The following is a 22,173-nucleotide window of genomic DNA, read 5'->3' as shown; positions in this document are numbered from 1 at the left end:
CCCTACCCCACAACTCTATTTCCATGCTCTCTAATACAGTAGTCACTAGACACAGGTGGCTACTGAGCACTTGAAATGTGGTTAGACCTAGATTTTAAGTTTATTTAATTTTAATTAACATGTTTAAAAACTAAAGCAAATGAAGTATTTTCCCATTAAAGACAACTTTATCATTTTGGTAGGGCTACATTTCACTTCAGTTGTTGAAATGTAGCATCTAAACTGAGATGTGCTCTAGGTATAAAATACACATCAGATTTTGAAAACTCAGCACAAAAAAACTATAAAATATCTGACTAATAATGTTTATATTGATTACATGTTGGATGACAATGTTTTTAACTTTTTAATTTTTTCCTTAGAGATGGAGTCTCGCTCTGTCATCCAGGCTGGAGTATAGTGGTGCAATCTCAGCTCACTGCAACCTCCATCTCCTGGGTTCGAGCAATCCTCCTGCCTCAGCCTCCCAAGTAGCTGGAATTACAGGGGCCTGCCACCACACCTAGCTAATTTTTGTAGAGACGGGGTTTCACTATGTTGGCCAGGCTGGTCTCGAACTCCTGATCTCGTGATCCACCCACTTGGCCTCCCAAAGTGCTGAGATTACAGGTGTGAACTACCATGCCCAGCAACATTTTTTTTTTTTTTAAGACAGTCTCACTCTGTCAGCCAGGCTAGAGTGCAGTGGTGCGATCTCAGCTCACTGCAACCTCCACCTTCTGGGTTCAAGCAATTCTGCTGCCTCAGCCTCCTGAATAGCTGGGACTACAGGTGCCCGCCACCACACCTGGCTAATTTTTTTGTATTTTTAGTAGAAATGGGGTTTTGCCATGTTGGCCAGGCTGGTCTTGAACTCCTGACCTCAAGCAATCTATGTGCCTTGGCATCCCTAAGTGCTGGGATTACAGGCATGAGCCACCACATCTGGCCAGATGGTAAATTTTAGTAAATGTTTGTATAATGTTTTAATAAACATTCGGGTTCAATAAAATCCATCATTAAAATAAATTTCACCTGTCTCTTCATAGTATTAAAATATTGCTACTAGAAAATTTGCAATTACATAAGTGGATTACATTATACTAGGAAACCTAACTGGTTTATCCTCCACACAGCAGTCAGAGTGATCCCGCTACATGCAGGAGTCCTCTTTAAAACTCTCCAACTGGCATCACATCTCAGCTAGCTTGAGTCCTTAATGAGGGTTTACAAAGCCCTATATCATCTGCAGTCATCTTTCTGACCTTGTCACCTGTCAATCTCTCCCTACTTCATTCCTCTGCATTCACACTGACCTCTTTGCTGTTCTTCAATCCATGCCAACCAAATTTCTACTTCATGGCCTTTGTCCTTCAAGTCTCCTCTGCCTGTAATCCTCCCCCAGATACCCTACGTGTCTTATTCCCATTTCCTTCAAGTGTGCTAAGTTGACACGGCAGCAGAGATATCTACCACCCTATATCAGCACTTCCTAATTTACTATACTTTATTTTTCCACCATAGTACTTATCTCTATATGACACATTACATATTTATATTTACTTATATAATTACTATCTGTCTTGTCACTCTCAGAACGTTAAGTTCTACAACAATAGGGGCTTTGTCATCTCATTCATTGCTCCAGTTAGGTGTCTCCAACACTAGCATACAGCAGAGCTTAATATTTGTTGGATGAATAAATTGGTAAGTACATGAATGTCTACATGGAAGCATATATACAAATTCATAAAACTAGAGTGTACAGTGAAAACTGAGTCTCCTGCCATCCTGAATCACCACGAAAATATTCCCTTCCTTAGTGACAGCTGTGGTGCCAGTTTGTAGATAAGCTTCCAAAAATATCCTAGGCATACACAAACACATATGCAAAAATATTCTTTTTTTTTTTTTTTTTTTGAGATGGAGTCTCGCTCTGTCGCCTTGGCTGGAGTGCAGTGGCATGATCTTGGCTCACTGCAACCTCTGCCTGCCGGGTTCATGCGATTCTCCTGTCTCAGCCTCCTGAGTAGCTGGGATTACAGGCACATGCCACCATGCCTGGATAATTTTTGTATATGTAGTAGAGACAGGGTTTCACCATGTTGGTCAGGCTGGTTTCGAACTCCTGACCTCGTGATCCACCCACCACGGCCTCCCAAAGTGCTGGGATTACAGGCGTGAGCCACTGCACCCAGCCAAAAGAATATCCTTTTTTTCTATCAGTCTGAGTGTTGCTTTTATATCCATCTCAGATGTCTTTCCATATCTGTAGATGTAGTGTTGCCTCAATATTTTATTTATTTATTTATTTACTTATGAGATGGAGTCCCGCTCTTATCGTCCAGGCTGGAGTGCAGTGGCACGATCTTGGCTTACTGCAACCTCCGCCTCCTGGGTTCAGGCAATTCTCTTGCCTCAGCCTCCTGAAGAGCTGGGATTACAGGCACCCATCACCATGCTTGGCTAATTTTTGTACTTTCAGTAAAGATGGGGGTCTCATCATGCTGGCCAGGCTGGTCTCGAACTCCTGACCTCAGGTGATCCACCCGCCTTGGCCTCCCAAAGTGCTAGGATTACAGGCGTAAGCCACCGTGCCAGGCCTCAATGTTTATTTTATTAGCTACATAGTATTCCCTTTTATGGCTCCAGCAGTCTATTTATTGAGCTCCTGAGTAATGGAAAAGCTTTTAGTATTACATATACTACTGCAATGACTATACATATTTCTTTACCCACATTACTTGTATCAACTGTGTATTTCTCCCTTTAGAAATGCATGAAAGTGTCCATTTACATATATCCTCATTAATCTACTGTTTTCTATTTTTTTATTTTCTTAGAGACGGGGTTTCCTTCTGTCACCCAGGCTGGAGTGTAGTGAAACAATCACAGCTCACTGCAGCCTCAAACTCCAGGGTTCAAGCCATCCTCCCCACTCAGCCTCCTGAGTACGCCACCACATCCAGCTAATTTTTTTTTTTTTTGAGACGGAGTCTCGCTCTGTTGCCCAGGCTGGAGTGCAGTGGCGCAATCTCGGCTCACTGCAAGCTCCGTCTCCCGGGTTCACGCCATTCTCCTGCCTCAGCCTCTCCGAGTAGCTGGGACTACAGGCGCCCGCCACCATGCCCGGCTAATTTTTTTTGTATTTTTAGTAGAGACAGGGTTTCACCATGGTCTCGATCTCCTGACCTCATGATCTGCCCGCCTCGGCCTCCCAAAGTGCTGGGATTACAAGCGTGAGCCACCGCGCCCAGCCCATCCAGCTAATTTTGAAATTTTTTTAGAGACATGGTCTCACCATGTTGCCCAGGCTATCCTTGAACTCCTGGGCTCAAGCAATCCTCCCACCTCGGCCTCCCAAAGTGGGACTATAGGTGTGAGCCACTGGGCCCAGGCAATGTGTTTTTAAGTTTTATTTTCTTTGACAACTTTTACATTTAAAATAAGTATAGTAACTCATTTTGGTCTTATTTTGGTTTTAATATATTGTTATGAGTACGGTTGAACATTGAGCATCTTTTGTTTAAAAGTTATGTAAATGTTCCTTCCTGAGAATTATGTCCACCCATTGGTTTTTGATGAATTTTTTTTTTTTGGTAGAACGTCTTTAAATATTGAAGAAATATGTTTATTCTATTATACTTTCTGTAAATATTTCCCCCAATTGAAAAGTGTTTGCTTTTATATGTTATTCTTTGCCCATTTTTTTTTCTTTTTTTTTTTTTTGGTGAGATGGAGATTTACTCTTGTTGCCCAGGCTGGAGCACAATGGCGCGATCTCGGCTCACCGCATCCTCCGCATCCCAGGTTCAATCGATTCTCCTGCCTCAGCCTCCTGAGTAGCTGGGATTACAGGCATGTGTCACCACGCCCGGCTAATTTTGTATTTTTAGTAGAGACGGGGTTTCACCGTGTTGCCCAGGCTGATCTCGAACTCCTGACCTCAGGTAATCTGCCTGCCTCGGCCTCCCAAAGTGCTGGGATTACAGGCGTGAGCCACTGCACCCGGCCTATTTGCACATTTTTAAGAATGTAGTCAATTTTGTAATCTCCTAGTGACTTTTGTGTCAAACTTAAAAAGGTCTGTGTGTGTTTAAATGTAAAAATGAAGGAAGTGAGACTAATTGCCAGGGTTTTCCTAAATTTACCTCTGCTCCCTGGAAGTGCACTTTATACATGCACTTTAAACATGCTGCATTTTACTTATCGTACATGTTTTATATTTCCAGTTGGATATGCTGTTCTTACAAATTAATTATCAGCAGTTAGAATGTATACTAAGATTATATTAAACGCCCCCCCCCCCGAGTTTTCTTATACAATTTTAAAGCCTTCATTTTAAATTATAAATCCTTGACCCACCTGGAACTTATCTAAGAAGTGACAGACCCAAGGTTTTCCCCCGAGTTAGCCACTTTTAATGAATAATCCACTCACCCTCCTCCATGCTGATATGAAATGCAACCTTGAGTTTACTTATTTGGGTCAATTTATTGATTTTCTATTCTGCTCCACTGATCTGCCTCTTCATATGCCAGTTCCCCATGGTTTTGTTTCACTCATGATTAACAGTTCCACAAAAGAATAAGCTTAGTCAGAAAAAGAAAGTAGTGTCAGAGCATTTCCTTCCTTCCTGTACTACCTTTTAACTATCTGTTAATAACTACTGTAAAAGACTATCAATTAGCTTCAAATACAGTACTGAAGACGTCAAGTCACAGGTCAATTCTAGAATGGGCAATTTGTTTTGCAAAGAGAAATGATTTCACAACCTTAAGACTGTATTTCTAATTTTAGCCAGCCATCTAGAAAGCAATATATGTCACGGAAAACAAAGTAGACTAGGGAGAAAGGATATGGATGACTCAGGGGATATCTATCACCTGTATTTCAGAAATAACTCTTGGGCCAGGTACGGTGGCTCACGTCTGTAATCCCAACACTTTGGGAGGCCAAGGTGGGCGGATCAGGAGGTCAGGAGTTCGAGACCAGCCTGGCCAACATGGTGAAACCCTGTCTCTACTAAAAATACAAAAACTTAGCCAGGAGTGGTGGTGTGCGCCTGTAATCCCAGCTGTTTGGGTGGCTGAGGCAGGAGAATTGCTTGCACTTGGGAAGTGGAGGTTGCGGTGAGCCGAGATGGTGCCACTGCACTCCAGCCTGGGCAACAGAGCAAGACTCCGTCTCGGTGGCGGGGCCGGGGGCGGGTACAAAAAAAGAAAGAAGAAAATAACTCAGGCTCTGTAGGTCAACAGCATCATCTATGTAAATGAAATAAAAACAAACTTTGCAGTTACTCTGACTTCCTTCATTTTTATGTTTAAATATACTCATACACCTTTTTCTTAAAAACAAAACAAAACAAAAAAAACAAACAGTTTTCAGGCCAGGTGTGATGGCTCATGCCTATAGTCCCAGCACTTTGGGAGGCTGAGGCAGGAGGATTGCTTGAGTCCAGGAATTCAAGACCAGCCTGGGCAACATAGTAAGGCCTCATCTCTATAAAAAAATAATAAAATTACCCAGGTGTAGTGACATACACTTATGGTCCCAGCTACATGAGAGGCTGAGGCAAGAGGATCTCCTGAGCCCAGGAAGTCGAGGCTGCAGTGAGCTGTGTTCATGCCACTGCACTCCCATCTGGGTGACAAAGCAAGACCTTGTCTCAAAAAAAAAAAAAAAAAGTTTTCACTTTATTTACTACCTATTATTACCTATCTGCACATGCACATTACACCACTGTTATGTTTTATTTGGATGCATTTGTACTGAACCATGTTTGCCAAAGTCACGAAGATTAAATACAAAGGTAATCACTATTACAAAACTTTTTAACTCGGAATGACCTCAACATCACTATAATTGGGATGGGTGACAAAGAGAAGATAAAAAAGTTCATAATATCTCCAAAGTATAATGGTTAAAGTGACCTCTGCAACCTTCCTCTTTCTATTTGGTTCTAAATGGAGATCAGGCATCCCATTGTGCAAAGATAAGGACAGAAAATCTGACACGCACATTCCTACATATCACACACACAGAAGGAAAAGCCTAAATGTTTCTGCAGCTGCCAGAACATAGAGAACTTTCAGGATTCACCCAAATGGATCACCTAACCAGAATCTTTCCAAAGGATCCTTGAAACGACCATAATAATAAGTGTATTTATAGCTCTGTGGTCATATTTTTAAATGAATAAATCTTATATGTCAGTGTTTCCTACATCCTTTCCCTAGAAGATCAAACCTGTTGTCTTGGCTTTGTTGAACAATTTCACTGAGGGGACACTTTTTCAAACGATTAGCTAGCTCCCTCCTTTTCTTGTACCTAGAACCATAAATGCCCTAAATTCTTAAATTTGAAAGCAGAAAAAAATTTTTTTTTCTCCATCTTACCACATGTCAAGATTTAAACAGTATCTCTTCATTGCTTAAGCAAACTCCTCAATTCAAGCTCTGGTATCTGGAATATTATAACTGGTTTCATTTAGTTCATCAAACCTAAAAGATCTTAGAAATCACTAGGGTCACTTGCAGGGCCCTTCTCCTTCAATAATTTTTTAAGTGTTCACCCAGAAACATTTGTTTCATCTGTAGGTTTGATACTGCTCGTTTTTCATTGGCTTCTTTATCTTTAGTTAAAACATGTCCTTTTGAAATCTTTTTTCTGTTAGCATATTCAGTCAAGGAAACTTTTTAATTGTTCAATTTCTCATTTTTCTTCCACCTGCTCAACTAAAATTTCCTAGTTTTGAAATGTATCTTCTGATTAATAATTGAGGAAGTTTACTATATGTCCTCAGGCCGGGCGCGGTGGCTCACGCTTGTAATCCCAGCACTTTGGGAGGCCGAGGCGGGCGGATCACGAGGTCAGGAGATCGAGACCACGGTGAAACCCCGTCTCTACTAAAAATACAAAAAATTAGCCGGGCGTGGTGGCGGACGCCTGTAGTCCCAGCTACTCGGAGAGGCTGAGGCAGGAGAATGGCGTGAACCCGGGAGGCGGAGCTTGCAGTGAGCCGAGATTGCACCACTGCACTCCAGCCTGGGCGACAGAGCGAGACTCCGTCTCAAAAAAAAAAAAAAAAAAAAAAAAAAATACTATATGTCCTCAAACAACTTGATCCTCCCAATCCTTCCCAGCAGTTCTTCCCAAATATGAGTGATCACAAGATTCACTACAAAGGGGAGAGAGGTGTCTCTTATTCAAAACACACACTCCTGAGCTCCACTGGACACCTAAAGATTCAAAAATTAGGTGGAGAATTTGTATTTGTAAGTGCCTCAGATGATTCTTACGGTCTGGTAAGACTCTTTGTTCATATTAAGGAAATAATGAAATGCAAGTGGACTCTAGTACACTGAACTTATCTCTATTCTCACTTTAAAAGAGTCTGAGTGACCCTTATTTCTTCTGTTTCTTGTTCTTAAGTGTTATATTTTTTCACTGTTTAGCCCATTTTCAATCACCAGTTAGCGCCATCACGACAGTCAATACACCCACCAGATGGCACACAGACACTGTTTACAGGCCTAGTAAAAGAGAAAGCACAGAAAGCAGCACATTTTATCTCATACCAACAGCCACTGAATGGCTAGAGTTGATCAAGGCAGCTGAGTGCAACCACAAGGATCAGAATTTATGAGTACTCAAATACCCAAGAGGACTTCACTGGAAATTACTCTCACGAAGAAGCTCACAGTCCCTCTGAGAGGGTAGCCAGACAGGGGTAACAGATAAATCCTTTTAAATTTACAGTTAAGTGAGATATTTTTCTAATATTTATAAGAGGTGACCATGACTGCAGACAGACTTTGAATTAAAAAGCTGGGTTCCTGGGCCAGGCACAGGTGGCCCATGCCTGAATCCCAGCACTTTGGGAGGCCAAGGTGGGCGGATCACGAAATCAGGAGTTTGAGACTGGCCTGGCCAACATGGTGAAACCCCATCTCTAGTAAAAATACAAAAATTAGCCGGGTGCAGTGGCATGCGCCCATAGTCCCAGCTACTCGGGAGACTGAGGCAGCAGAGTCGCTTGAACCCGGGAGGCGGAGGTTGCAGTGAGCCAAGATCGTGCCACTGCACTCCAGTCTGGCAACAGAGCAAGACATCGTCTCAAAAAAAAAAAAGAAAAAGAAAAAAAGTTGGGTTTTTAAAATAAGTTTTTTTTATTTATTTGAGATAGAGTCTTGCTGTGTCACCTAGGCTGGAGTGCAGTGGCGCGATCTCGGCTCACTGCAACCTCCGCCTCCTGGGTTCAAGCGAATCTCCTATCTCAGCCTCCTGAGTAGCTGGGATTACGGGCATGTGCCACCACACCTGGCTTTTTTTTTTTTTTTTTTTGTATTTTTAGTAGAGACAGGGTTTTGCCGTGTTGTCCAGGCTGGTCTCGAACTCCTGACCTCAACTGATCCACCTGCCCTGGCCTCCCAATGTGCTGGGATTACAGGCGTGAACCACCACGCCCGGCTGGGGGGTTCTTAAATGTAAAACTTTAGGATACAAATTCAAAGGGACCAAGGACCACCCACGAATTAAGAGTTCCAAAGCAGTTATTCTCCTTAGCAAATAAAAGAGGGGATCATTGTTTTATAATACCATGCACTAAGCAGCTCATTCAAAACTGCAGTAAGTTACTGATATTATAATTTCAACAATATATTCTACTTGAGGGCTATTACTGAAGCTACATTTAAATCACATTGTGAAATGCAAGAAATCTTAAAGTTAGACATCAATGTCAACAAAATCTCTTTGTATTAAAAATTTATCCATTAAAGATTTTTAAATTTTTTTTGGGACAGGGTCTTGCTCTGTTGCCTAGGCTGGAGCGCAGTGGCATGATCTCTGCCCACTGCAGCCTTGACCTGGGCTCAAGGGATCCTCCCACCTCATTCTCCCGAGTAGCTGGGACCACAGGTGCGTGCCACCATGCCCAGTTAATTTTTGTATTTTTTGTAGAGACAGGATTTTGCCATGTGCCCAGGCTGGTCTTGAACTCCTAAATTAAAGTAATCTGCCTACCTTGGCCTCTCCAGGTGCTGGGATTACAGGCATGTGCCACCATGCCCAGCCCATTAAAAGATTTTTGAAAACTTTTATAAATAAGTTCTACTGTGTCTACCTGGCACATAGTAAGTGCTCACTTAGTGGTCTGTTCATTCTTCTGTCAGAGAAATTGCCAAGAGTTGCCAAATTTTCACTACAAGCGAGCAAAGTGCCAAAACCAAAGTCCCCGGTTGATAGTCTTCAGCTTTAGAGTTACCATGTAAAAATTAATTTGAAAATTGGTTTCTTGAAACTTGGTAGAAAGAAACAATGTAATTACATGACAGGTTCCTGGATCAGTTCACAAAACATAGTTAATTCATAATATACTCAGAGCACCGTACTCATACTGGTCTACCTGCTCCTAAACAATGTAAAAGGTCTTCTCTTCAGAGAAATATAGGCATCAGGCACATCTCCCCTCTTACTCCACTCCAGAGATGAGAAATTTCAAGGTGGCTGTTACTTCTAGTTGCATACGTATATGTAAGGCAGAAAAAAAAGGCTAAATCATTGACCTCTCTGGGTATTCTGAATCGGGATACAATAAATAGGTAAGGCTCAGGTTCCTCTAAGACCTCAGTTTTGTGCTAAAGAGTTCATACATAAAGCAAGAACCACAGGTACTTCACTCCTGAAGTCTTCTTTCAGTAGACATTTTAAAGATTTAATTTAAGACCAGGTGTGATGGCTCATGCCTGTAATCCCAGCACTTTGGGAGGTCGAGGCCGGCGGATCACCTGAGGTCAGGCGTTCGAGAACAGCCTGGCCAACATGGTGAAACCCCATCTCTACTAAAATACAAAAATTAGCTGGGTGTGGTGGTGGGCACCTGTAATCTCAGCTACTCGGGAGGCTGAGGCAGGAGAATTGCTTGAACCCGGGAAGCAGAGGCTGCAGTGAGCTGAGATTGCGCCACTGCACTCCAGCCCGGGCGACAACAGTGAGACTCTGTCTCAAAGAAAAAAAAAAAAAAGATTTAATTTAATCTTTAAATTGATTATGACTGGAAATATTTATTAGAAATTAAAGACAATTAAGGAATTACCTCTAGATGGCAGATAAATTAGGAATGTTTTTGTTTGTTTTTTCCTTCAGACACTCCCAACCAATTTCCAGGTAACAAACTTGAATGGTTTGGTTTCTCATATATAGAGTATAAAACTACAATACAATAGAAAATTATACTCTCTATGTTCTATACTCCATATATGCTAAAACTAATGTGCTCTTCTCAACCATAATTTGACCACACATTCAATAATTCCAAGATAATTTACACATACAGAGGCAGTGGGAATTCATCTTAAAATAATTCAACTGATTTTGTTCTTCATTTCTCAATTTGAAGGGCTAGGAGTCCAAACTACGTCCTTGTTGCTGTTGCTGATACTGTTTTCCTTGTTAAGTAACTTATTGTCATGTCTACATTTATAATTGTAAGTGATACACATTTTAATAATCACAATCTATGACGCTATCACAGTTATGTATTACATGTGGAGTGACCAATTTTTTTTTAAGGCTGTCTACTCCATCAAAATTTCTGTCCTTTGATCAGAATTGTGAAAACAGTTCTTTAGGCAAATCCATGGTTTGTAAATCCATTTTAAAGTCCACGTAAATTGTTTTACTTATTTTAGAGAGAAAAAAACTCAACCACTACATGTGGCTATTCCTTAAGATAAGCAAAATGTACACAGATAAATTTTAGAATCTGAATCTTAATTGAAATAATGATTCAATAAACTTCAAAGGCCAGGCGTGTGGGTGCATGCCTGTAATCCCAGCTACTGGCGGGGGCGGCGGCGGGGAGGGGGGCTGAGGAAGGAGAATCACTTGAACCCGGGAGGCAGAGGTGGCAGTGAGCCGAGATCACACCATTGCACTCCAGCCTGGGCAACAAGAGCGAAACTCCGTCTCAAACAAACAAACAAACTTCAAAATCTCTGAATTTGGTCATCATTATTTAAAGAAAAGAAAATCTTCTGGCCGGCGAGGTGGCTCACGCCCGTAATCCCAGCACTCTGGGAGGCCGAGGTGGGCGGATCTCCAGGTCAGGAGATCGAGACTATCAGGCCGAGGTGGGCAGATCACGAGGTCAGGAGATTGAGACCATCCTGGCTAACATGATGAAACCCCACCTCTACTAAAAATACAAAAAATTAGTCGAGCGTGGTGGTGGACGCCTGTAGTCCCAGCTACTGGGGAGGCTGAGGCAGGAGAATGGCGTGAACCTGGGAGGCAGAGCTTGCAGTGAGATTCCGTCTCAAAAAATAAATAAATAAATAAATAAAAAACAATCTTCAGGTAAGCCCACAGATCTTAGCTAACAGCAAGAGGAATTTTTAATAATCTGCTTGAATGTTGATATCTCTTCCAGTCTTCTCTCTCCTTAGGCCAATTATTTAGAAAACTGTATAATAATTAATCCATATGCAAATTTTAAACTATAGCTCAAAAACTTTATTGGCTACTGTAAATTACTACGAATTTTCCAGTGTAGGGTATGGCAAATATTGAATAAGTGCCTCATATGTGAAAGAGCTGGTGCTCAGCATTGATTTTTCAAGAGCAAACTTAAGAAATGAATAAAGTTGAATGTGTATACACGCACATTATATAACAGCATAGGACTTCTTTGTGTTACTTGTAAAAGGAAAGGTTTTCACTTTCCTCATTATGAATTCCAAAAATTCAAAAACTGTTTTTCAGAATTTTGACTGCTTTCATTACACGCATAATGCTTCCACACTCTTCATTCCTACTCTTTTCAGCAGATAAACATTCTCCTCTTTCCATTAGCAACCAATCCAAGTTTATTATCTTTCTTTTTAGAGGCAAACTGCAACATATCCTTTCAATTAAACCCAAAATATTATTCCCATATTTCTTATTCAAAGGTCTTAGGGATAAGCCTCAGCTTCTCACAGAAGATGAAATGATCTAGCAACATATGTAACTGATGTTTCACATTTTATTTTCATTTTGAGATTTTGTACCTATTGTCTAGTGATAAACTTTTGCAACTAAGTGTTTCCTCTACATTTTAGATGGCTTAGGCTTTAAAAAAATAGTCTATATGATTTAATTATCAATTTTTTCCTTAAGTGAAGTTCACTAATATTAATTTTCTCACATTTTCATTAATTATACAGGCTACAGGCAATATTTAAAGTTTTTTTAAAATGCCTCTTCAAAGGGTATGTTACTTATTTTGTTACTCTATGACTTTCAATTCCTGAATATAAAATAATAAATTTCAAATGACTAAATTTTATTTATTCACTGATTAAGTCAGATTTATGACCTCTTCTCTCCATTCCAGCTACTCTGAGTTTTGAATGAAACAACCTCAATTGTAACAGAAGAAACATCTGTTGCTTTTTTTCTTCACCAGGGCTTTCCTAACTGAAAGAAGAAAGACTCTCTGCCTGACCTCCTCTCCCTCTCCCTCTCCCTCTCCCTCTCCCACTCCTGCTCCCCACCCACACTACTTTCCTTAAAACTTTTTTTAAGTAAATATATTATTTAAAAATTTACCGTATCTATTAAAAACATCATAGTTCAGAAACATTCACTTCCTTATTGAACTTCAAAGAATGACTAAATGCTATTATATATCAAAAAAGACGTGTCTAATAGAATATACGTTGTAACTAAAATGCAAACTTCAAGGGTATAACTGAAATGATCAATTCAATCAAGTTGTCACATATTCCAGGCTCATTAAGAATTGTTTAGGGGTAAGATTTTCTTCACAGTATCCAGATTCATATAGCATCTTGTATGCTATATTTTCTTTGCCAGTCCAAGGCTAACATAATGGCAGTCACTGCCCCAAGAGGCAGACACCAAATGGTGCCACCCACACTCTCACACTGTGCCTCATAATAAACCATAAAGCAGTGGAATGCACCGGCCCCTTTATGAGCAAACAATGCCTAAGCTTCATTAGAATACAGCTGACATTTTCAAAGCACAAATACTTTTAAGAAAAATGTACTAGGGAAAAAAAGGAATGAAACAGCTATAAAAGCTGAAATATTTTTCAAGTGTCAGGTTGATTTCCAAGGATCCTTAGGAAGCATATTTTGCTGTTGGCAATTTAAAAGTTTTCATAAGTGGAAAAAATGTTTAGTTAAGGGCAAAGCTTATTTTATTAACTACTGGGGAAAAAAATGAAAGTAAAAACTATCCTTTGAATTGCTTTCACAAGTAATAACCATGAAGTACCTTTAAAATTACTGATTTCCTCAACTGCTGCTTTAGTTCCTGAATTAAGAAAACTGAGCTCCAGAATTATTTTCACATTTTAATTAATTTATATAAGTAACTGAGTAATAAACTAACTCTTCCCCTCCCCCGCCCCCTCCCCCCCACCTACCCCAACCCCCATACATAACCCTGTAGTTTTTCTGTCTGCAACAAGCAAGGACGTCTTGAAATCAGCGTGCTCCTGGCTATTTATCAATTTAATATTGCTGCTGCTTAAAGAATATAAAATAAGCGCTGTAAAAACTCACCCAGCAGTGAGAAACAAACTGATCTCTCTTACCTGGTCTAAGGAAGCATGCCTCTCACTGCAGTACCAACAACACTCTACAGTCTTTGTTACCATTCAGTGGAAACTTGAGACTGTGTCAGACGTAAGCAATCGAGCTCAGAAAAGCTCAATTTAAAATACTTCTCAGTAAAACTAAAAAGATGCTCAAGAAAACTGTTTAGTTAACTAGCTTTCAAAAGACATATGAATACTGTTTACAACAAAGACATCTCAAAATAAATTGAAAAGTGCAGGTCTTAGATGAAGGGGCTTTTCTATGTAGAACCTTGTTTTCTTATTAAAAGGATATTTTTATTTTAAAAAATGCTTAAAGTACACACTTGATCTTAGCCAAAAGGCCGAGAAGCAATAAAAATGCTTAAAGTAAAAAAGGTGAAATAACTACAAGTTAATATTTTTCTAAATATCACTTGCCTTTTAGCTAACTTCAAAAATAAGATTAAACTTACTCGTGAAACCTGCATAATTTGAATTATACATATCAGAGTATCTGCTGGCTCCAAAGCAGTCACAAAGCAGGAGACTTAATGCATCTTGAAAGCAGAGCAAAAGCACCACGAGTTTCAGGGGAGAAAAAGGAGGAGAAACTCTTGAAAAACTGGTCGGGGCTTTTTGAACCTGTAATAACTGTCCAGCTCTTGTAGGAGGAAAAAAATGTCCCAGTCCTGCCCCCTGAGATAGGAGGCTATGCTTCAATGCCAAAATGAATGACAGGCCCATTTCTGATATCAACAAAGAGCAGCTTAGTTGTGCTTTTTTTTTTTTTTCCACTTTCCCACACAGAAGTTCTAAAATTTCCAGGTTAGTCCCTTTATAGCTAGGGTTAAGTACCTTTCTCCATTTTCTCAAGAGGGAACCCAATTATGTTGTCCTGGTTTTTTTTAAATGACTAATTAAATATACATACCTAATCATCTTACTTAGTTTTCCTAGGCAGGAAGCTGAACAAAAGATGACCTCCTAGGTTCCTTTCCAAATCTATTCTTTTCAATATCAGATAACCATATGACTGTCAATATTAATAAGCTTTTCCAGCATCCTGATGTATGGCACAAGTAGAAACAAAAAGCAAGGTAACATTAAAAACAAAGCAACTGAGATGAAATTTTCAACTAGCAAGATGTAAAGATAATTTACCAAGGTACATGTCTTTGATTACAGAAATTCAAAACAAATACTTCAATCAACAACATATATTTGCTGAATATTTCTTATGAGCCGAGCACTATTTTGGGCCCTGGAGATACAGTAGTGAATGCAACAGACAAAAGCCAAACAAAAAATCTCTGTCTTTAGTGAGCTTGGTTTATTTCAGTTCACTCTAAGTACAACTCTCCTAGATGACTAAGGTACTTTTCCTTCGTTGATAAGTTATCACCTATTCTGAAATATTCCCCTTGGAAAGTATGTCTTGACAACAGCTCCAGGAGACGCTGTAAAGTATTTGGTGCTCTGTTCAGTGTTGTATCACCAGTGTCTAAAACAGTGTCTGTTAGACACTCAAATACATATTGAATCAAATAGGTCAGAGAGCTTTTTCTTACTCAAAATTTTCCTTTGCCAACACATATTATACTTACATGCATACAGAGATATGACAACAATAATACAATACAGGGTGTAAATTAAATTGGGTTGTAAACACGTGTTAGTATAAACAAAACTGAAAATACAACCTATATGGCCCTCTATCTTTCCAGATTCTACAATAAAATCTGTTTTCACTACTGGATGTGAGGTCAGTGTAATATCTGAGTAAATAAATCAGATAAAATTCTATAAACTAAGTTTCTGTGGACAGTTAGATTTCAGAGGAGTTTTGAAAGAAAAAAGAAACTTGGAAATTACACAGAATCTGATCAGTTTGGTATATTAAAATCTTACATGTTTATATTCATTTACATTCCCACATTTGGAAACAATTTTAAACTCCCCATCCTGCTTTGCACCATTCTTGATTATCTTACCAGATGACGCTTCTTACAGAGAAAATAAGTGTACACCTTTAACCTGTCAGATCAGCTAGAAGTGCTCACCTATGTCAGCCAAGGCCAGAATATTCAGGGGCTAGATATGGTCACACCTACTCTGTTATAGTCTTAAAACAAAAGGAAATTAAACATCCAAGTACTCAAGTATATTCCCGTGTCTCTAAATAGGAGAGCAACCCCCTGCCCTCCCATCGTCCAGAGCTAGACAATAATTACAAGTTAAAATATAAACTATCTAGTGTATGTTTTAACAGTAAACCTAACAGCAACCGAAAGTCAGAAAGATGTGATAACTGAGGTCAAGTGACAAATAAAATAAGGTGGGGCCAAAGTAGGATTCTACTGTTCTTGCCGAATGAATTTTCCTTTTCCCATTCCTTCTTTCAATAAATACTGAGCACCTATTATGTATCAGGCACTGAGCTAGGCAACAAATTGACCTGTTACCTACTGTCTACTCCACAGATCTGACCTTTAGCCTATCTATTCCTTCAGGTTTCCTTCTCCATGCTTGCCTTCCTTTCCAGAGCCTTTTCTCTGGTCTCCAATTCTTTACTCATACTACACCCTTCAATCTGCTCTGATGCTGTTCTTCGCAGGTAGCATAATCACTACCTTTTATGTTCTTCTGCAAGTGTATGACACAGTGTGGGGAAAGTAATAAGACTTCCCACTCAGATGATAAAAATGCAGATTATATAGGTAGTGTCAAACAATTTCTCCTTAATCTTATGTAGAAAATCCATTTAAGCATCATTAATTACAACTACTGATTATCTGGAAAACACTAAAGGTAGCTAGACATTCTCCTAGGTTTATAAACTGATTTATTTGGACTGGAGTTTGTGACATTTATTGGCAATCTGCCCAAATATTAAACCCATTTAACAGACACATTTATGATTCTTTTTTTTTTTTTTTTTTTTTTTTTTTTTTGAGACGGGAGTCTTGCTCTGTCGCCCAGGCTGGAGTGCAGTGGCGCAATCTCGGCTCACTGCAAGCTCCGCCTCCCGGGTTCACGCCATTCTCCTGCCTCAGCCTCTCCGAGTAGCTGGGACTACAGGCGCCCGCCACCACGCCCGGCTAATTTTTTTTTGTATTTTTAGTAGAGACGGGGTTTCACCGTGGTCTCGATCTCCTGACCTCATGATCCGCCCGCCTCGGCCTCCCAAGGTGCTGGGATTACAAGCGTGAGCCACCACGCCCGGCCCACATTTATGATTCTATAGGCAGAAATAACACTATGATAGTGTAATGATAGCAGGCATTGGCCAAATAAAAACTATCTATCAGATCTACATAATGAAGCAGTAGAAATTAGCTACATCGTACCTATACTTACATTTTCAAGTAAAATATCGAATCTTCCTGACAAGCACTACACCTAAAGCAAAAACTTTCTGCTATCACTTGCATGGTTAGGTGCCAATTTCTTAAAAACACTGCATAGTAAATATGTCATATTTCATGTTTGCCTGCTGCTCTTCCTCTTTCCACTTTCCATTTATTTTCTTTCTTTCTCTCTCTCTCTCTCTTTTTTTTTTTTAGAGAGAGAGGGTTTTGTTCTGTCACCCAGGCTGGAGTTGATGTGCAGTGGTGTGATCACAGCTCACTGTAGCCTCAATCTCCTGGGCTCAGGTGATCCCTCCCACTTCAGCCTCCCAAGCAGCTGGGACCACAGGTGTGCACCACCATGCCTGGCTAATTTCTGTATTTTTTGTAGAGACAGAGTTTTGCTATTTTGCCCAGGCTGAACTCCTAGGCTCAAGTGATCCTCCTGCCTCCCTCCAAAGTGCTGGGATTACGAGTGTGAGCTACCACGCTTAGCTCTACTCTTTCCATATGCACATTTTTCTGAGCTCTGTGCTTGATGCTCTTTTCTTTAAGATCTACACTCCCACTCTAGAGGACGTTACCTATTTTCTATAGCTTTATCACCTCTACATAGATGACTACAGAAATTTATGCTTCTAGCCCTGGCTTCTTCTATTCTGCTGTAAACTCTTATTTAGATGCCTATTGGACATCTCTGTGTATATATCCCATAATCTCAACTCAGTATTGAACTTCCTGTCTACCTTCCCAAACCCACTCATCCTCCTAGGTTCCTCATCCTTGTTAAAGGCATTAATATCAAGAACAGAAAGTGATTTTCTTCTTGCCTCATCCTCACCACCCAAATGCCCACATTGTTTCCATTTTTTTTCTAACATATATCATTCTCCTAGTTTAAAAACAAAACAAAATGAGAACTATAACTTCTGATGTCTAGAGCTATACCATCCAAAATGGTAGCCTTAGCCATATGTGGCCATTTAAATTTAAGGTGATTAAAATTAAATAAAATCGGCCGGGTTTACAGCAGAATAGAAAAAGCTTGGTGGCTTATGCTTGTAATCCCAGCACTTTGAGAGGCTGAGGCAGGTGGATCACCTGAGGTCAGGAGTTCAAGACTGGCCAACATGGTGAAACCCCTCTCTACTAAAAATACAAAAACTAGCTGGGCATGGTGGCAGGCCCCTGTAGTCCCAGCTACTTGGGAGGCTGAGGCAGTAGAATCACTTGAACCCAGGAGGCGGACGTTGCAGTGAGCCGAAATTACACCACTGCACTCCAGCCTGGGTGACTGAGCGAGACTCTGTCTTATAAAAATAGATAAATACATAAAATTAAATTTAAAATTTGATTTCTCAGTCATGCTAGCCACATGTCAAGTGCTCTATGGAGCTGCATGTGGCTAACAGCTACTGTATTGAACACTGTAGATATAGAATATTTCCATCACTGAAGAAAGTTCTGTTAAACATCTCTGATCTAGAAATCAATAGCAAACCATTTAAATTAGTAATCCAAATTTTTCTCAGTATAGCTCCAGCTCCAATCTACCTGTGTTAATGTTATCTTCTACCAAAACCCCTATGCATGCTTTATCGCAACTTAGTGGGGCCCACAGAATTAAGTTGAAGGCTTCACAAAGATAAGGGAGGCCTACACAAGCTACATGGAGAGGCATCTACAGGAGGGAAAGAAAGCAAAGATTCTAGAGAGGACAGAAATAGTTCACTAAAGCCCCCACAAGTTAGAGAGGGACAAAATTTTGGAGATAATACCTTTAGCCTTAGAGAAGAACTATGGTACAGTGGAGACAGCATGAGCATTAGAGTCAGAATACTTCGTCCAAATTCAAGTATTTGTTTAGTTATAAGGGACGGAAATCGAACTCAAACTAGTTTAACATGAAAGGAATTAGCTGGCTCAACTGGCTCACAGAATCCCAAAGGGTGAGATAACCGAACCAGGAGGGTCCACTTTGCAAAAGGGTCTTTTGTAGGTAACAAGGGCTTCAGCTTTCAAACTTACTTCCCTCTTCAGAAACTTTAATATTTCTTTTTCCACTGAGTTCATCTTAACATTTCAAATGCAGAGATTGTTCCCTTCTAACTGCTAACCAAACTAAAAACATCCTACTTCCCATCTCTCTTTAACCACCAAAATTTTTTAGTGTGGTATTTATAGCCACTATCTCAGCTTTTGCACCAACTATTTTTTTTTTTCTTGAGACGGAGTTTTGCTCTTGTTGCCCAGGCTGGAGTGCAATGGTGCGATCTCGGCTCACCTCAACCTCCGCCTCACAGGTTCAAGCAATTCTCCTGCCTCAGCCTCCCGAGTAGCTGGGATTACAGGCATGCGCCACCACGCCTGGCTAATTTTTTTTGTATTTTTAGTAGAGACGGGGTTTCTCCATGTTGGTCAGGCTGGTCTCGAACTCCTGACCTCAGGTGATCCGCCCACCACGGCCTCCCAAAGTGCTGGGATTACAGGTGTTAGCCACTGCGCCTGGCCTGCACCAACTATTAATTAATTATTAAATCTTCAAAAATGCACCAAGTACCTCTGACATAACCACTGTGTTAGGCACTAGAGATACAAAAATAAACAAGACGTAGTCCTTATCCTCAAAAAATAAAACAAAAAAACAAAAACCCAATTTGGCTTCTATCCAACTGCTCAAATGAACTGCATTGTCTAAAGCAGACAATGAGCTCTGCCTTGATAAATCTAATAATGTGTGCTTATGCTCCATAGCCTTGCTGTATCTGGCCTTGCTGATCTTACAAATCCCATCTTCTTAATACTATTACAACGATCTTCTCTTGGCTTTTTTTTTTTTTTTGAGACGGAGTCTTGCTCTGTCGCCTAGGCTAGAGTGCAGTGGCGCGATCTCGGCTCACTGCAAGCTCTGCCTCCCGGGTTCTCACGGCCTCAGCCTCCCAAGTAGCTGGGACTACAGGCATCCGCCACCACACCCAGCTAATTTTTGTATATTTAGTAGTGACGGGGTTTCACCGTGTTAACCAAGATGGTCTCGATCTCCTGACCTCGTGATCCGCCTGCCTCGGCCTCCCAAAGTACTGGGATTACAGGCGTGAGCCACCACGCCCAGACTTCTCCTGGCTTTTATAAAGACTATTCCTTCTCTGTTTCCACCCCAACACTTGTGGAGTGGTTCCTGTATTTTTTTCTTATTACTTGTATTCTAAATGGCTCAACCACAGCCATCTCTTTTGCTGTACTGTTGTTTCGGAAGGTGACTGGTTACATAATTTATTATCTAAACTGAATTACCATTAGGAGTGAAAGGGGCACACTATAAATAATTAGAAGCTGTTTGGGAAAAGTGGAACATATGGATTCCTGCTTAAAAACTTTCAGTAGTTCCTGCCTCCAAATCTTTAAGCATGCCATACAAAAACCTACTTTGAACTAATTGCCTTTATGGATTAAATTTCTATCTTTTTATGGCTGTCTCAAGGTCTATCTTCACTCAGCACTCAGAGTACAATGAGACAATAGTATGTCTAATCAAGAGTCTCATTTGACTGTCTCCCCCATCTAACAGCAACCTCATTACATCTCCTTGGTCAAAAGTGCCCATAAACCACTCATAAGCCTCATTGAGAGAGACGAGAAAATGGAGGCTTACTAATATCAAATAACTTGCATAAATGCTAGCAAGTGGTAAAACTGAGATTCTAATTGATATGGTTTGGCTGTGTCCCCACTCATATCTCATCTTGAATTCCCATGTGTTGTGGGAGGGACCTGGTGGTAGGTAATTGAATCACGGGGGCAGGTCTTTCTGGTGCTGTTCTTGTGACAGTAAGTCTCACGAGATCTGCTGGTTACTATAAGGGGGAGTTTTCCTGCACAAGCTCTCCTCTCTTTGCCTGCTGCCATACACGTAAGACATGACTTGCTCCTCCTTGCCTTCTGGCATGATTGTGAGGCTTCCCCAGCCACATGGAACTGTAAGTCCAATTAAACCTCTTTCTTTCGTAAATTGCCATGTCTCAGGTATGTATTTATCAGCAGTGTGAAAATGGACTAATATACTAATCAAGTTCTTGACTTCTCAAAGTCCACATACTTGGTGACTATCACTATTAATTATAGATATGAATTCAGTGAGTAGATTTTAATCAAAAAGCTAATTAAAGCCTAATACTGTTCTCCATGGCATATAGTCCATTTGTGCCATGTAAACTATTCTGGATGGGGAAAAAAATCAAGAAGATCACTTCAGTCCTCTATATGAAAACTTTTGATGGTTCCTCATTAAATAGATAATACAAGGTCCCTCAATGGATAACTGTTTTAGGATATCTGTTTTTCTAGGCTCATCTCCCACAATTCCAGGTGCATGACTTATTTACCATTCCCTGAACGGTCCATGACTTTACTCCTAAGGTCAGAATTTTCTTTACCTGGTAAATTAGTGCTTATCCTCCAAAACCCATAGAAAATGTCACCTCCTTAGTTAAGATATTCACAATTATCTGAATAGACCTGGTCCTATTTTGAGTTCCCACAGTATTGATGATGTGCATTTATTACATTTATCACAGCCCTTTGTAATTTGCATGTCTGTCACTTCCCATAGTCTGTGAGTTCCCCCACAGCCGGTTTTTGGCTCTCCAGCCCTCCTATTCCATCTCTGTACCCTCCTCATCTAGAAGACCACATAGTAGACAGCATGCACTCAATAAATATCTATTAATAAACAAATTAATAAATGACAAGGGACCTTCACTTGATCAAATACCTTCAGTAGCTTCCCATCTGTTAAAAGAACTCCCCTGAATACAAAAGATATTCCAACTACCTTGGCCTTCTTTCCAGGCTCTTAATGATTAGACCTAGATGAAATTTTGTAACTAGTAACATTTCCATTTATAATTACCAGCAACTAGCTCCATTAGTCACTCACGATTCTCTGTCATGTTTTCCCAAACATGCTGAAGATATTCCTGCTGTCCTGTCTTAAAAAACTCATGGGGCAGTCTTGTTCAAAATGTCTTTTCTCCTCCTCTTTGTCTCTTCAAATTCTACACACTCCTCAGCGTCCAATGGTAGTCTGAACTCGTTATAAGACTCTCCACGACCTTGAGTGTAACCTAAACTTCTTCCTCTACATTCCTACATAAAATATATTAAATATCAAAACCAATATAGCTAAAATAAATATGTGTTACAGGAATAACTTTGGTATAACAACTTTTAACTAAGTTACATGATAAATTCTTA

General features: G+C 40.2%; 1 protein-coding gene across 19 annotated transcripts in view; it reads right to left on the bottom strand.

The window, feature by feature from the left end:
• Positions 1-22,173, bottom strand: part of TFDP2 (transcription factor Dp-2) — a 198,596-nt gene that overhangs the window by 60,306 nt on the left and 116,117 nt on the right. The window contains exon 1 of one of the 19 annotated variants that reach the window (XM_063610683.1): positions 13,589-13,667. The exons of 13 other annotated variants lie outside the window; for them this stretch is intronic. The gene's annotated coding sequence lies outside the window, so the exon portion shown is untranslated. 5 more of the 19 variants (XM_055295189.2, XM_063610690.1, XM_063610692.1 and 2 more) reach the window with 5 other exon arrangements.

Source organism: Symphalangus syndactylus, chromosome 10 (genome assembly GCF_028878055.3).
Source record: "Symphalangus syndactylus isolate Jambi chromosome 10, NHGRI_mSymSyn1-v2.1_pri, whole genome shotgun sequence".
NCBI classification, from domain to species: Eukaryota; Metazoa; Chordata; class Mammalia; order Primates; family Hylobatidae; genus Symphalangus; species Symphalangus syndactylus.
This window is presented reverse-complemented; position numbering and strand designations above follow the sequence as displayed.